Consider the following 13,435-nt stretch of genomic DNA (forward strand, 5'->3'; position numbering starts at 1 on the left):
AGCCAAAGATACAGAATATGAAGTTCCCTCATTCATTTTTGCTCATGTTTGTCATCACGCTGTTTCAGAGAAAACCTAACAGTTAAACAAAATAACACCAAGTTTGAGAGTAACATATGGTGAAGTTCAACCATTTTCAGTGCTATTGTATGTGTGATTGTGCTTTGGGAACTTTCCATAATACTTTTGCAAGCTAAGTGAAGTCAAAATAACACATTCTAACTGTAAAATATTTGTAAGTTCCAGTATGCATCTGTGACTCTAGTACACAATAGGGATGACAGAACAAAATACTCTTGTAAACATTGGATCCTGCCATACTCTTCCTTGCACATTTTGGATAGGGATATATTTCCATGATATAGCTGCCAAAGCAAAGCAGTGATGCTGGAAAAAAACCACTGGAAAAGTTCAGAACGAATACGTAAGTCTCATGACTAAACCGGAAACTAAATTAGAGTAAGTCTCCAACAATATAATCATTGCAAACTCTTTTTGGAGGGAAAAGGAGAACAAAATATGAATATCACATGTATAAAATCAATCCATCATATTTTACAGGTATTTTAGGGCCTTTTAATTATAGAAGGAACCAAAATATGGACTGAATACATAAAAAATATATAAAACATAAGAAGTGACAAAAAGATCCTGTGTGCATGCTGCACCTAGCTGTAGTAATTTCCTCTTATAGAGGAAGTATGTAGGTGTTTCACATGCATCTGTTGGATGTGACTATCAGCTACATCAGATTGGGTGTTCAGAGGAAATCCTAGTGACAGTGCCCTGGGTGGGAAACTACACTTCACCGTTTTCTGATACTGCCTCTTATCCTGTTCAACACCAAAGCAAACAGAAGCACCAAATACTACTGTAGAGTGAAGCTCCATCTGTCCAACTCTCCAACTGTTTCTATATAAGTAATAATTATTTATGAGTAACAAATTTTTTGGTCCCACTTTATATTAAGTGGCCCTAATACCTGTGTACTTACATAGTAACTAGATGTGTACATAGTATGTAACCACAGTGTAAGTACACATTGGTACATAGTATCTACAGCTGTAATGTTTGTGTAACTACACATATGTAACAACCCACTGAATGGTATGAGTAAATACAGATGTGTAACCGGACATTGGTAACAACACTTTTTGGTAATGAAAGTACAAATGTGTAACAGGACTAACAGCACTTTTTGGTAAAGAAAGTGTTTACACTTTATATTAAGTAAACAATTCCTATGGATTTACCATGTAATTACTCTGATGTTACACAGCAGCGGCCAGTAAGTTAGGCTTTACATATAAATTGTGGTTGGTGTCCAGAATGTTACACTTTATATTAAGTGGACAGTTCCTGAGGAGTTACCATGTAAGTACACTGGTATTACAGTGGTGCACCAACTCCAACTCGAGATCCAACTCCTCCCACTTTACATATCCCTAAACCTACCCATCTCCACCCCCTGGATCAAATTGTTCCAATTACTCTTATACATATTGTTGTTACAAAATGTAGTTATATATGTCCTGTTACACGTTTGTACTTGCACAAACCATTCGGAGGGTTGTTACATGAGTGTAGTTACAGAAATATTACAGCTCTAGATACTATGTACCAATGTGTACTTACACTATGGTTACATAATATGTACACATCTAGTTACTATGTAAGTACACAGGTATTAGGGCCACTTAATATGAAGTGGGACCAATCTGTATTCATCAGTAGAACTACTTACATGCATACGCACCTGTTCTAAAATGATACGTGAAAACTTTTTCTGCCCACAGAAATATGAGTGAATGAGACCCAATGTTTAATTCACTTGCTCATCCGAAGTTGTAACTCTGATCGCCTGGACCTATACATGTAACTTATGGCATAAATGTCCACCTTCTAAAGTACATCTATTCAGTTCAATTCACAATACACAAAATTTCAAAGCAGCTTTACAGAAAATGCATGTTTCAAATTTTACAATCAAAAAGCCAAGGTGACTCTGTCAAAGAAAAAAATCAGTGATGAAGTATTGGAGAAAAACCTGAACTCATCATTGGAAGCCCATTCTCTGGCATAAGGTAATATTCAATGGCAATAATATATAGCTCTAAGGTCATACAAGTCATGGTTAGTATATATATGCCTAGTGGTCTCAAATCAAAAGTCACACACCTCACTCTCACAGAAAAGAAGTTTATTCCAAAATTAGAGGTAACTGACATAATTCAGTCAGCTTAAATATGTAACAAATATGCAAAAACAATTCGGTCTTAAGACTTGAAACAAAACTGGAACAAATGCCTTTTTGTGAAAACTGTGAAGAATTTTTCATTAAGATTTTCTGCATGTTTGTGTCATTGCCGGTATGACCCGCATTCCCTGAACCCCTTCACCCATAGCTGCACCTCTGTCGGCCGTCCCAAATCATTTTCTCCATGTGAAAGCAAACAAGAACGATCGATTCATCCTCCCAGCAGGTAAAGGAGCCCTGCAGCATTCTTGTCAGTAAAATCGTGAGCATCTACAGGAGTGAGGGATTGAATATTTGTGAGACGAGTAGGCTTATGACTGAGTTGGGGAGGTGAAGGGTCTTGGGCTCCATGGGAGAACAGGGTGACCCCCACACAAAGGGCCAAACAGAGACATGGGGTTTGTTTTGGAGGCAGACACACACACATGCACACGTAAGAGAGGAATTTGAGAATGCCCTGATGTGAATGCTGTCTTTAATCCTTTTCCTGGTCACCCTGCTTCTTTCGTTGTGGGCCACCAAGGCTGGACTGTCAGGAATCTCAAGAATTCTCAGAGCGCTTTTTACCCTATTCCTGCATAGAGACACCGGGCACAATGACAGCACTGCCCTGTCTGTGTACAGGGTCAGATCCCCCTCAGTGTCTTTCTCTCTCTATCTGCCACCTCTTTCCGCTCTCTTACCCCTCAACTGTGATGTGCCAAAAACCTGTTAACTATTGTGTTGGATATTGTAACAACATAAAGAGAGTAGCAAAATCAGTATCAGATGCACATGTAAGAATGTAACCAAGTATTTAATAATGAGGGGGACAAAAGATACAATTTTAGAAAGATATTAATCAACCATTTGAATACTAATGAAAATGAGTCCCACTGAATGTCTAAAGGTATTTTCCTGGTGACAGATATTTTAACATCTCTCAAAAGTGCTATTTGACTAAATCTAAATCCAGTAAAGTAAAATACAAGCAGTTTTGTTATTGTTAATTGAAACTAAAACTGTTATTAATGGTTTTTGGTAAAATAAATAAAGTTAAAATACAATAAAAGATAAATATTAAATGGAAAACTTTAGAACTGTTGCCTTGGCAACTAACTGAACTAAATAAGTTGAAGTACTAAAATTACTGAAATAAAAAATAAATTAAAGCTAATAAAATTAAAGGGGTCATATAATGCAATTTCAAATTTTCCTTTCTCTTTGGAGTGTTACAAGCTGTTCGTGCATAGATAAGATACCTAAAGTTGCAAAGACTAAAGTCTCAAACCCAAAGAGATATTCTTTATAAAAGTTAAGACTTGTCCACGCCCCCTAAAACGCCTCGTTCAAACAAGCCCCCACATGTCTACGTCACTGTGTGGGAAGATTTGCATAACGCCGCCCAAATGTTCACGCAAAAAAAGAAGGCGTAACTTTTATTCTCGCTGTAGTATTGTTGTTGCCACCGCCGCCATGTAGTGAAGGCGCTGTGTGTTTCGTTGTGAAAGTAAAACTACTTTGTTTGGCCTTCCAAAAGAGGACGATATCTGCTTTGTCATGCCTAGAGCTGATCCGTGCTGGTCACTGAGGAAATACATCAACTTCGCTAGGGTGTATCGCCGTATCGGCTTTCACCGTGGACGAAGCGGAGTCCGGCCCGGGGTCGTCACATGTGGTTGCCGCAAGCCCGCCGGCCGCTCCTTCGTCGAATCCGCCGGCCGTGCCATTCTCAAGCCCACCGGCCGCCGCTCACTCTAGCACGCCTGCCTCCGCTCACGGTACACAGCATCACAGTATGGTAAGGGGCGTAACATTTCCGTCACACGTTCTTTAAACTAAATTAAAATGAAAATATAAAAATGAAAGCTAATTCAAAATATTAATAAATTATATAATAGTATATAAATAATACTAAATTAACATATAATTAAAGCATTAGACCATTTTCAAATACAAGTGGTAGACTAAATTTTCCTACCTTTAATTAAAAAAATAAAAAATAAACACAGAAGCTACAAAATCTAAGCTTTTCAAAAGCAAAACCCAACCTGACTGTATCTGTTACACCAGATGTGGAATGATAAAGTAATAATCTCTTCCATTTTTGCCCTATAGAGCCAGGACACATTTTGTTGCTTGCTTGGTTTCTATTTCCGCGTCGTTGCGCTGGGTAGCCCTGCCCATTGTTTAATTTGATTGGTCTAAAATCAGCTCAACATGTACATTAAACATGAACTATCTTCTAATTGGCTGAGATTGTATCACACAGCAATTTCACCAGAAAACAGCACAGCTATACTGTGAAAAACACATCTGTTGTTTATAGTGATTTTTTCAGCTCAGCCCATAAGGCTCATGTAAAGTTACATTAAACACCAACATATAATCACCTCCCTCCACAGTCAGAGGTAGAAACTCCAATAATGCTACTTATTCTGTGAGGTTGTGTTTTCAAAATAGTCTAACACAGTGCACTAGCAGAAACATAATATTGAAATAATTTTAGACCCAAATGACTGGCTAAATGTTCAATTGGTAATATTTTCCGAGTTCTATTCATTTCAACATATCTGCCTTTAGAAGATAAGACTATTATCACCAGAGTGTCAGAGCGGATGACAGAAACCAGCTCTGTCTCACATCAGAGAGAATTAAATATGAGGCCTCACCCCGACTAGGAGGTTTATTATAACCCATGCAACCTGACACCAAGGGTAATAACTCTAAGTTAATAGGACTCAGTATTGGGAACTTCATGTACTAGCTTATAATTAATGATTCCCTCTTTGTAAGATTAATTTAAGGCCTGGTTTATTAGCTGGATGACAATCCCTCATTCAGTGCCTCAATCAGGCAGCGGGGGCTCCGTGCAGTTGAGTGCTGGCAGGGAGCTGGTTAACACTGACACGGCTGGCTGGTTTTAACAGGGAGGTAGTGGAGAGAGGGCGAGGTACAGCACACAGCACAGCCGACACCTGCAAACACTTGACTGGACTCGTACAGAGAGGCAGCGCGTCTGACTCTGGAATACTAACGGATTTGTTCCTCATGAAAGATGAAAGTGCGCCTGGAAATGGGAAAGTTTTTTTGAGCTCCGCGTAATTCTCAAAGGGGAACCGGTTTATGAACGCTAGCTAGTACTTTAACTGCGCAAACTGGAAACTTTGACAACTGAGGAAGAACGAAGAACCAACCTACAAGCCTACAAACAAATGGACATTGACGCGTTTAGGTGTGTTTTGTGACTGTTGTGTTCGCATCGGACAGCTGCGTGCCACGGAATGTAACATCTTCCATCTTAAGTTACCTGGACAAGAAGTAAGTGGATCTTTAAAGAAAGAAACGTGTTTGAAACATTAAGCAGTGTTTTTGTTTGCTACGGTTTGTTAATTTGCTCATCTTTGAGTTCGTTGTTTACATTATCATGTCACTTACAGGCTGTGTCTCACACAGTGAGGTGCCTAACAAGAGCACTTATGGGAAGCATTTTTGGGCATCATCACGCATATATGCTCCCCAAAAATGCAGCTGACACGGAAAATGCATTTACTGTCAAAACATTTAAAGATATTTGAGGTTCCACAGATGGCTATACTGATGAAACGTTCTAGAGAACCTATAGGACCCCATTGAAAAGGGTCAGTTCACTGAGTAATTCACAAAATGGGACCTATAAGTTTTGAAGTGCCACCAGTATCTCATTTTTACATATAATGTTTTTACCAAGTCTTATTTTGGTGGGCTGCTTACAGCCATTGTCTCAGGGTCAGTGGTCCACAAGGTCCTGCGTCTTCATAGATGCCATGAGGTTCCCATATCAGCCTTCATTGTCCACTTTACACCCACATGACAAGTTGCTCAGGAATGATCAGTTTTCTGTTAAAACAATCTCAGCAGGCAACTTTAGAGGACTATGAGGTGACATTTCGAAATGCACATTATATGTTCACCGGACCAATTTATTATTCATTCACAGCCCCAACTGAAAAAATAATGAATTATAAATCTGAAGTTAAAGGCATAACAGATCAGAAATAATGTCAGATATATAATTTGTAGGTTTCTAACCCTAAACTTTACAAATGCAGAATAAGAGAGGGCATTAATTATGTACTATTTCTAATAGTACTATTTTTAATCTAGCTCAGAGGAGAAGTTTTATTGCAGTTGGTACACAGTTCAAGACACATCAGGCATTATAAAAGAGGCTAAAACTGTTGAATGTGTGGTTTATTTGGTCCTTTAATCAGTCCATTTATTGATTTGTAAAGTGAACTTTGTCTGAAATACTGCCCTGGCTGTACAACATTTGGTGGTTTCTGGTATCAAACAGCGATGCTTGATGTGTGGGACACTCAAAATCCTGCACAAAACATGAAAAGGCTCTTAATGGTTATGATTTTAAGGCTGTTTCGAAATTCACGTCCTGTGCTTGTAGCGGTTGAAATATAAAAAATGCATTTCATTAGCATCCTTGCTCAGTGAACTTGAGGATGTTTTTTGATGCTAAGCCAGAGAAAATGAATAAGGAATTGATTAGTAACTCAGTTTATGTGCTCATGGGTGTAAATACTGGTTAGAATCCTTTAATGCACCACATGAAGGTATTTACGTAATTCTCTGTTCGTTACCTTGATCCCTTACTAAATGCCTCTTCTATGTTGTTCCTCTGGCTGATATGCTGATTTTTTTTAATATGTTGCTCTAAAAGCTTCTGGCCTTGATATAAAGATGGACTGTTTTAGTGGTATAGAATTTACACCAACCTATTGAAGTTATTCAAAACCAACCTGCTGCTTGAAAGACTTGACAGTGGAATTCTGGGATCCATGTGGATCGTATCTCATCAATTATTGAACAGTTATTGAGGCAGACGAGGAAAGAAGGTCTGAAATCGATTGAGAGGCATCTTGCCCTGAGGGGTTCACTGGATCTGCCTTTATTTGGGTTTTGTTGACAGGCCTTAGTGAAATATTAATCTTGCCAATCATACACTATATACTGACTTACCTAGAAGCTGTGCCATCCATACTAAAATGCTTGTGCCATCTTTTTTGTTTTTTTTTCAAGGCTTTTAGTTATTGATGGAATTGTGTGATTTTGAGGTTTTGCATAAGTACATTTATGTTCACTATAGAGAAAAACAGTGGTCCCAAAATGTGTATTTTAATCTTATTACATTATAAATAAAATGTCAAACCACATGGCTAAGAATCATTTTTTGCAGATGCCATTTTTTTGTGATTACTTATAACCAGATGGTCTCAAGGTGATTTTTTTTTGTGGATCTCCTGAAGTTTGCTCAGGTGTCCAAACAGAGTAACTATAGAGGCAGTTCATCACAGTCACATGTTCCACTAACATTTCAGAACTACTAAGTGTCCAAATACTTTGTGTCATCATTTTAAACAATATGTAATGTTTTATAAATGTAAAGTTCTCTAAAATAAATGAAACTTGGTTTGATGCTTTATTTAATGCAATGTCATGCTTAGGCTGCTAGTCTTCAAATGTTTTGCATCCAAGTTTATCCTTTCTTAACCATTTTTAATTTTCCTTGCCATGAGGATGAAGAAGATGATGATAAAAGACTGAAGTAAATATTCTAAATTGGTCACTTTGTTCTATTCTGAGCTTCCTTGAAGACATTATGAGGTTATGTTTGGGAAGAGAGAGAACTCTGAGCTGATGTCTTTGTGTTTATTACAATTTGTGCATTAAGAAGGGAATCTTTATATATAAAAAACCCCTTAAAGGCACATAAATATTCACATGGATACTTTTCCAGGCACATTTCAAAGAGCCCAGATATGGATAATTAATACCTGTACAAACCTGTTGACAATGTTTTGAGCATAATGGGGAACATTTGTCATGAGAACAGTAATAGTCTTTTCATCAGCTATAATTTGCAAACAATTTATTGGACGTCAATACTTGTTTGGATGCCTGCCTGCCTTTTTTTTTTTTAGACCAAGTTCACAAAATCAAAATGAATATTAAAGCTTTTATCCCTCTCCCCATTTTGTCTTAATTCAGGGAAATTATCTTTATCTCAAGTTGTTTTTTTTTGCACATTTCAACATGTAGCTTTTTTTGTTCACTACGTAAATGACACACTTAAATTCCCATTTGTCACAAGTGCTTTTCTCCCTCTCCCACACACACACACACAAATGTAGAGAGAGATGCACTCATGTGTACACTTCTCACTCTTTACACATACAACAAGCCTCTTGAGACGGTTGTCATGACAGCGTCAGCGGTGCTGGGGGGTCAGAGTGGGGTCAGAGTGGGGTCTAGGGGTTGATGGAAGGGGGAATCTGGGGCATAAGTGATAAATTAGTGATGTCATGGTGGATATGGGGAGGCGTCCACCTTACGAACAAGTGTATTCTTAATGCAGATTGTAAGTTATATCATTCACTCAGGCAGGTTTTTTTCACGCCTATTCCCAAATTTTTTTGAAAGTCTTCATATATTAATCATATCACATATTCTCAATGTTCTTTAATGTATCCATTCAGGCTTCAAAGCAGAAGCACCTGACATGACTTCAGAATGCTGACCCCCCCCTCATCAACCCCTGGTGCCACATTTATAGAGAAAGGCACAATGCAGGGGCGTCAATAACAGTAAGCAAGAGTGCCTAATCCCTGCAGCTGTCAGTCCTGGGAGTATTAAGCCTCCATTCTGAAGATTCTTGGGTCTTTGCCAATCAAAAACCAACAGTAGTTGCTGTGAGAGTCCGCTGATGACCAAACAATCTATTCTCTGGCTGGAGAGGACAGTGGATACGAAGAAAAATAAAGTCATCACATCAGAAGGGCATGAATAGGCTTGGAGGAAAAAAAAGATGCAGGGTGTTCATCAGCCGTTGATCTGGTCCAGTGATGCTACACTAATGTCAAACTGTAGTGTCTGGTTGTTCTCAGACTATCTGGAAAATGTAACGGTATGACAAAAGAATAAAAATAAATGTTGAGTCAAGTGTTGAGTGAGGGATGCCAAGAATAGCTAACGTAAACTTGTTATCCTAGAGATTTGAACCCTTTCTTTTCTTTGACTACTCGTCATCGTATGTAAGATGATCTCAACTCTTTCTCAATTGGTCATACTTTAGGTCTGAATGGGGTTGTGGAACGATTGTCCAGTATTTCAGTACCATATCAGTTGTATCATATTAGGGTTTTTTTTCATTCATCAGTTGATATCGGATATTAAATTGTGCATGCTAATTCTCTCCATTTTTGCATTTAGATAAACTGTGTAATTACATATACATATAAATATACACAGTACACACTTTTATTTTGGATCCGATTAGGGGCGATTAATCGATCTGACAGCACTAAATAGAATATTTTGTCTGTGTGTGTGCATATGTATTAAGCCAATAAAATATGCTGAAAAATTACAGATATTATATAATAGTGAATAATATTTTGTGTATATGTCTATATAATTCAATAATATATATATATGTATGTGCATGCACGTAATTATTGGCTGCTAAATCTGGCAATTGGCCTGTTAACAATAATAATTTTGCATATTTTTGCATATGTACAGTTCATTGCAATATTAATATTTATCATTTTTATTTACTTTTGTATGATGTTTTGGATTATCATTTGATCGCCAATGTAAAATCTTGGTCCTTAAGCAAAGTCAATTCTAAACAAATCAAAATACCATTTGAAACCAAGAACTAATGGATTAAATCTCCTTTATTCTTTTGATGCAGTGCATAACAACATTGCATCCTATCATAAGGTCCCCTGATGCTGGAAAACAGCTGTCAGCTATGAATAGCAGGGGCCATGCTGGTGGGGTAATTGTAGAGGAATTCAGTGTTTATTTAGACTGTACAGTGTAAAGTTGTAGCATTTAAATACAGTTATTTATAAAAAATAATAGAATTTATTCAATAGAATTATTGCTGTCAAATCGATTAATCGCATCCAAAATAAACGTTTGTTTACATAATATATGTGTGTATTGTGTATATTTATTGTTTTGGATTATCATTTGATCGCCAATGTAAAATCTTGGTCCTTAAGCAAAGTCAATTCTAAACAAATCAAAATACCATTTGAAACCAAGAACTAATGGATTAAATCTCCTTTATTCTTTTGATGCAGTGCATAACAACATTGCATCCTATCATAAGGTCCCCTGATGCTGGAAAACAGCTGTCAGCTATGAATAGCAGGGGCCATGCTGGTGGGGTAATTGTAGAGGAATTCAGTGTTTATCATGTAAATAAAAGAAGAGAGGCCATCGAAACCATGTGCTGTTCGCCCCGCTCTGCGTAAAGTCTCTCTAATGCTTCTGCTCTCAATTTGTAACATTACAACACACAAGCACCACTTTCAGGGATCTGGTTTTGCCAGAGGGGAGGGGAGCATTGTGGCAGGGATTAGGAAAAGAGATGGGCAGAGTTCATGTGTGCGTATTTATGTGTGCGTGTATGGCTTGAGAATGATGGAGTGCATTAATACTGCATGATGCAAAAGCGCCTTTTTTGTTATTTCTAAATTAGTGCCTCATTATTTTCCCATTCGTAAAAACCTATCATATGTACCGGCTGCTCTTTCTTTTTGTATGAGGAAATGGTTGTTGCTTGGTGACTGCTCAACACCGTTGACGTGTGAAGGTGAAAATGGCGCTGTGGTTTGTGGGTATCGGTCACTTCAAAGACCCACAGATAAGATGTTTGGAGCTTAACAGCCTTTGAAGACAGGAGCTGAATCCGGTCCTTAAGGGTGGTGAAGCTTAGCCAATGACTCCAAGGCTGTCTACTCCGCCCGGGTTTAAATGCACAGTCCTGGACCTTCGTTTAGGGGGCAGCCAACATTAGAGCTGGAGAAGGGCCACAATTCCCTCAACAGTGGCACGCACTTAGCTTCCTGACACTAGAGAGCATATGTGTGTTTGTGAAAACCTTCCCTCACGTGCTAAGCACATGACATGAACTTACTTTAGACCTGGCCCTGAGAAAGCCAATCTGTTATGCCGCTTGCCAGTATACTTCAGGACTGGCTGTTGGCCATTTTTGCAAAAACATGCAAAGGCTACAATGGATGGGTTAGAGTGTCAAAAATAAATAAAAACTATGAAAAGTCCCTAATAATAGGGCTCAATGTATTGTGTTAATAATTTGAAGGAATGGTTTATTTTTCACAGGTGTTTTACGTATAACATTGAGTTGTATTTTACAGTTAAAGGAAACATTAGTAAACTTAACGCATAGTGACTTGGCAAAAAATTACCAGTACATTTTCAGGGGTTTTTTTTCTACAGTGTATAGTTAACGAGATTTTTTATTCAAAAAGTATAAAATGTGACCCTGGACCACAAAACCAGTCATAAGAGTCAATTTTTCGAAATTGAGATTTATACATCATCTGAAAGCTGAATAAATAAGCTTTCCATTGATGTATGGTTTGTTAGGATATGACAATATTTGGCTGAGATTCAACTATTTGAAAATCTGGAATCTGAGGGTGCAAAAAAATCTAAATATTGAGAAAATCGCCTTTAAAGTTGTCCAAATGAAGTTCTTAGCAATGCATATTACTAATCAAAAATTACGTTTTAATATATTTACAGTAGGAAATTTACAAAATATCTTCATGGAACATGATCTTTACTTAATATCCTAATGATTTTTGGCATAAAAGAAAAAAAAGAAAAATCAATAATTTTGACCCATACAATGTATTTTTGGCTATTGCTACAAATACACCCCAGCGACTTAAGACTGGTTTTGTGGTCCAGGGTCACAAATATATAAGAGATCTGAAGATTTTTTATTCACGGTTTGTCTGAACATACGCTTTTGAAAATTATGATTGATAATATAAAAAAACTAGATGTTTTAATTGTAACTTGTGTTTGTCAGTTTTTGTTTCAATTGCAAAAACTTTTTGCTCAAATTTACATATGTATTTTTGAGCACAAATAATTACAAAGAAACAGCAAGTAATGTATCGAATTAAACATGACATTAAGTGGGAAAACAAATAGTATTCTTTTGTAAAACATGCTCCAAAAAGCTTTGCATTTACAAATTATTTTTTTTACGATGTATAAATTATACTGACCTGTTAATTTACTCTTAAATATACTGTTATAAAAAACGTTTAGTAATAAATCTCCCCAAAATTTACCTATGTTAGAAGACAAGCCTTTATATTTGGATTAACAACTCTTAAAAATGCATAAACAAAGGGAAAAAAATGAAGTTGTACATAATGATCTTTTACAAGGAAATGTATAAGTGTATTTATTCAGTGTATATGCTGCTGGCCTGGTTTGCTGGTTTAAGGGTGCTTTGGGTTCTTGTCTGACTGGAAGATCAGTCGCTAAACTGCTAAACTAGTAAAACCCACTTTTTTTCTCAGGAGGAAAGGTAGAAAGTAAAACTGAGTTCCTGGTAAATGATTATTGTATTTCTTCTGAGGTGGATGTTGAAACATGACCCTCTTGACCCCTTTGTACACTTGTTAGTCCCTGGGGGCTGTTTTCTGAGTCTGTGGCAGCTCTATTGCTAAGCTAATGTGTCACACTAATGAGTGCTAACATTGACAGCAGACCGCATTAGCCCCACCCAGCCTGCGTTCTGAGAGGTGATAGGGTTGACTGCTTCACCTTTTCTTCTCCACCTCAGTGGTTTAATTGCTTGGGCTAAAGCTCTTGTTACTTTTTTTTTTCTCTTTCTTTCCCATTTTTTCTGTTGTTTACTCAGATTTGCTAACTGAAAAGTTCACAAAATCTTCAGAGGCCTTGAGACAGTACAAGGTTTGGGGTGCAGAATATGCTTTTGATTCTCACTTTCTTCACAGGAGAATGAAATGTAGCCTGAGGATTTGGAGGGGATTTCAGAGATTTGGAGTTTCTAGTTCAGCTTGTCATGTAGCCGTGTATCTTGGGTGATGTAATGTGGAGTGGTTTATCTACATGCATGCTTTCCTTTAGATCTATTATGTTGTTTTACCCAATGATAGTCAGGGATTTTTTAATGGTATTACTGGCCTTTGAAAAAAAAGGAGCAATCTGATACTGATTGGCTCATTAAACTGCAAATGAATCCAACATAGACTCATTGGAAAAACATGCCTCAAAACTCCAAAAACACACACAAATATATATATATATATATATATATATACAGTGGTGTGAAAAAGTGTT

At 37.3% G+C, this 13,435-nt stretch overlaps 1 protein-coding gene across 2 annotated transcripts in view; it reads left to right on the top strand.

Annotated features, from left to right (window-relative positions):
* The first annotated feature begins 5,119 nt into the window (after positions 1-5,119).
* LOC107678691 (semaphorin-3F-like) overlaps positions 5,120-13,435 on the top strand; it is a 33,224-nt gene continuing 24,908 nt past the window's right edge. For both annotated transcript variants that reach the window (XM_016474062.1, XM_016474070.1), the window contains exon 1: positions 5,120-5,557. The gene's annotated coding sequence lies outside the window, so the exon portion shown is untranslated. The remainder of the gene's footprint in view (positions 5,558-13,435) is intronic.

Source organism: Sinocyclocheilus anshuiensis, unplaced genomic scaffold (assembly GCF_001515605.1).
Source record: "Sinocyclocheilus anshuiensis isolate Anshui unplaced genomic scaffold, SAMN03320099.WGS_v1.1 scaffold13, whole genome shotgun sequence".
Taxonomy (NCBI): domain Eukaryota; kingdom Metazoa; phylum Chordata; class Actinopteri; order Cypriniformes; family Cyprinidae; genus Sinocyclocheilus; species Sinocyclocheilus anshuiensis.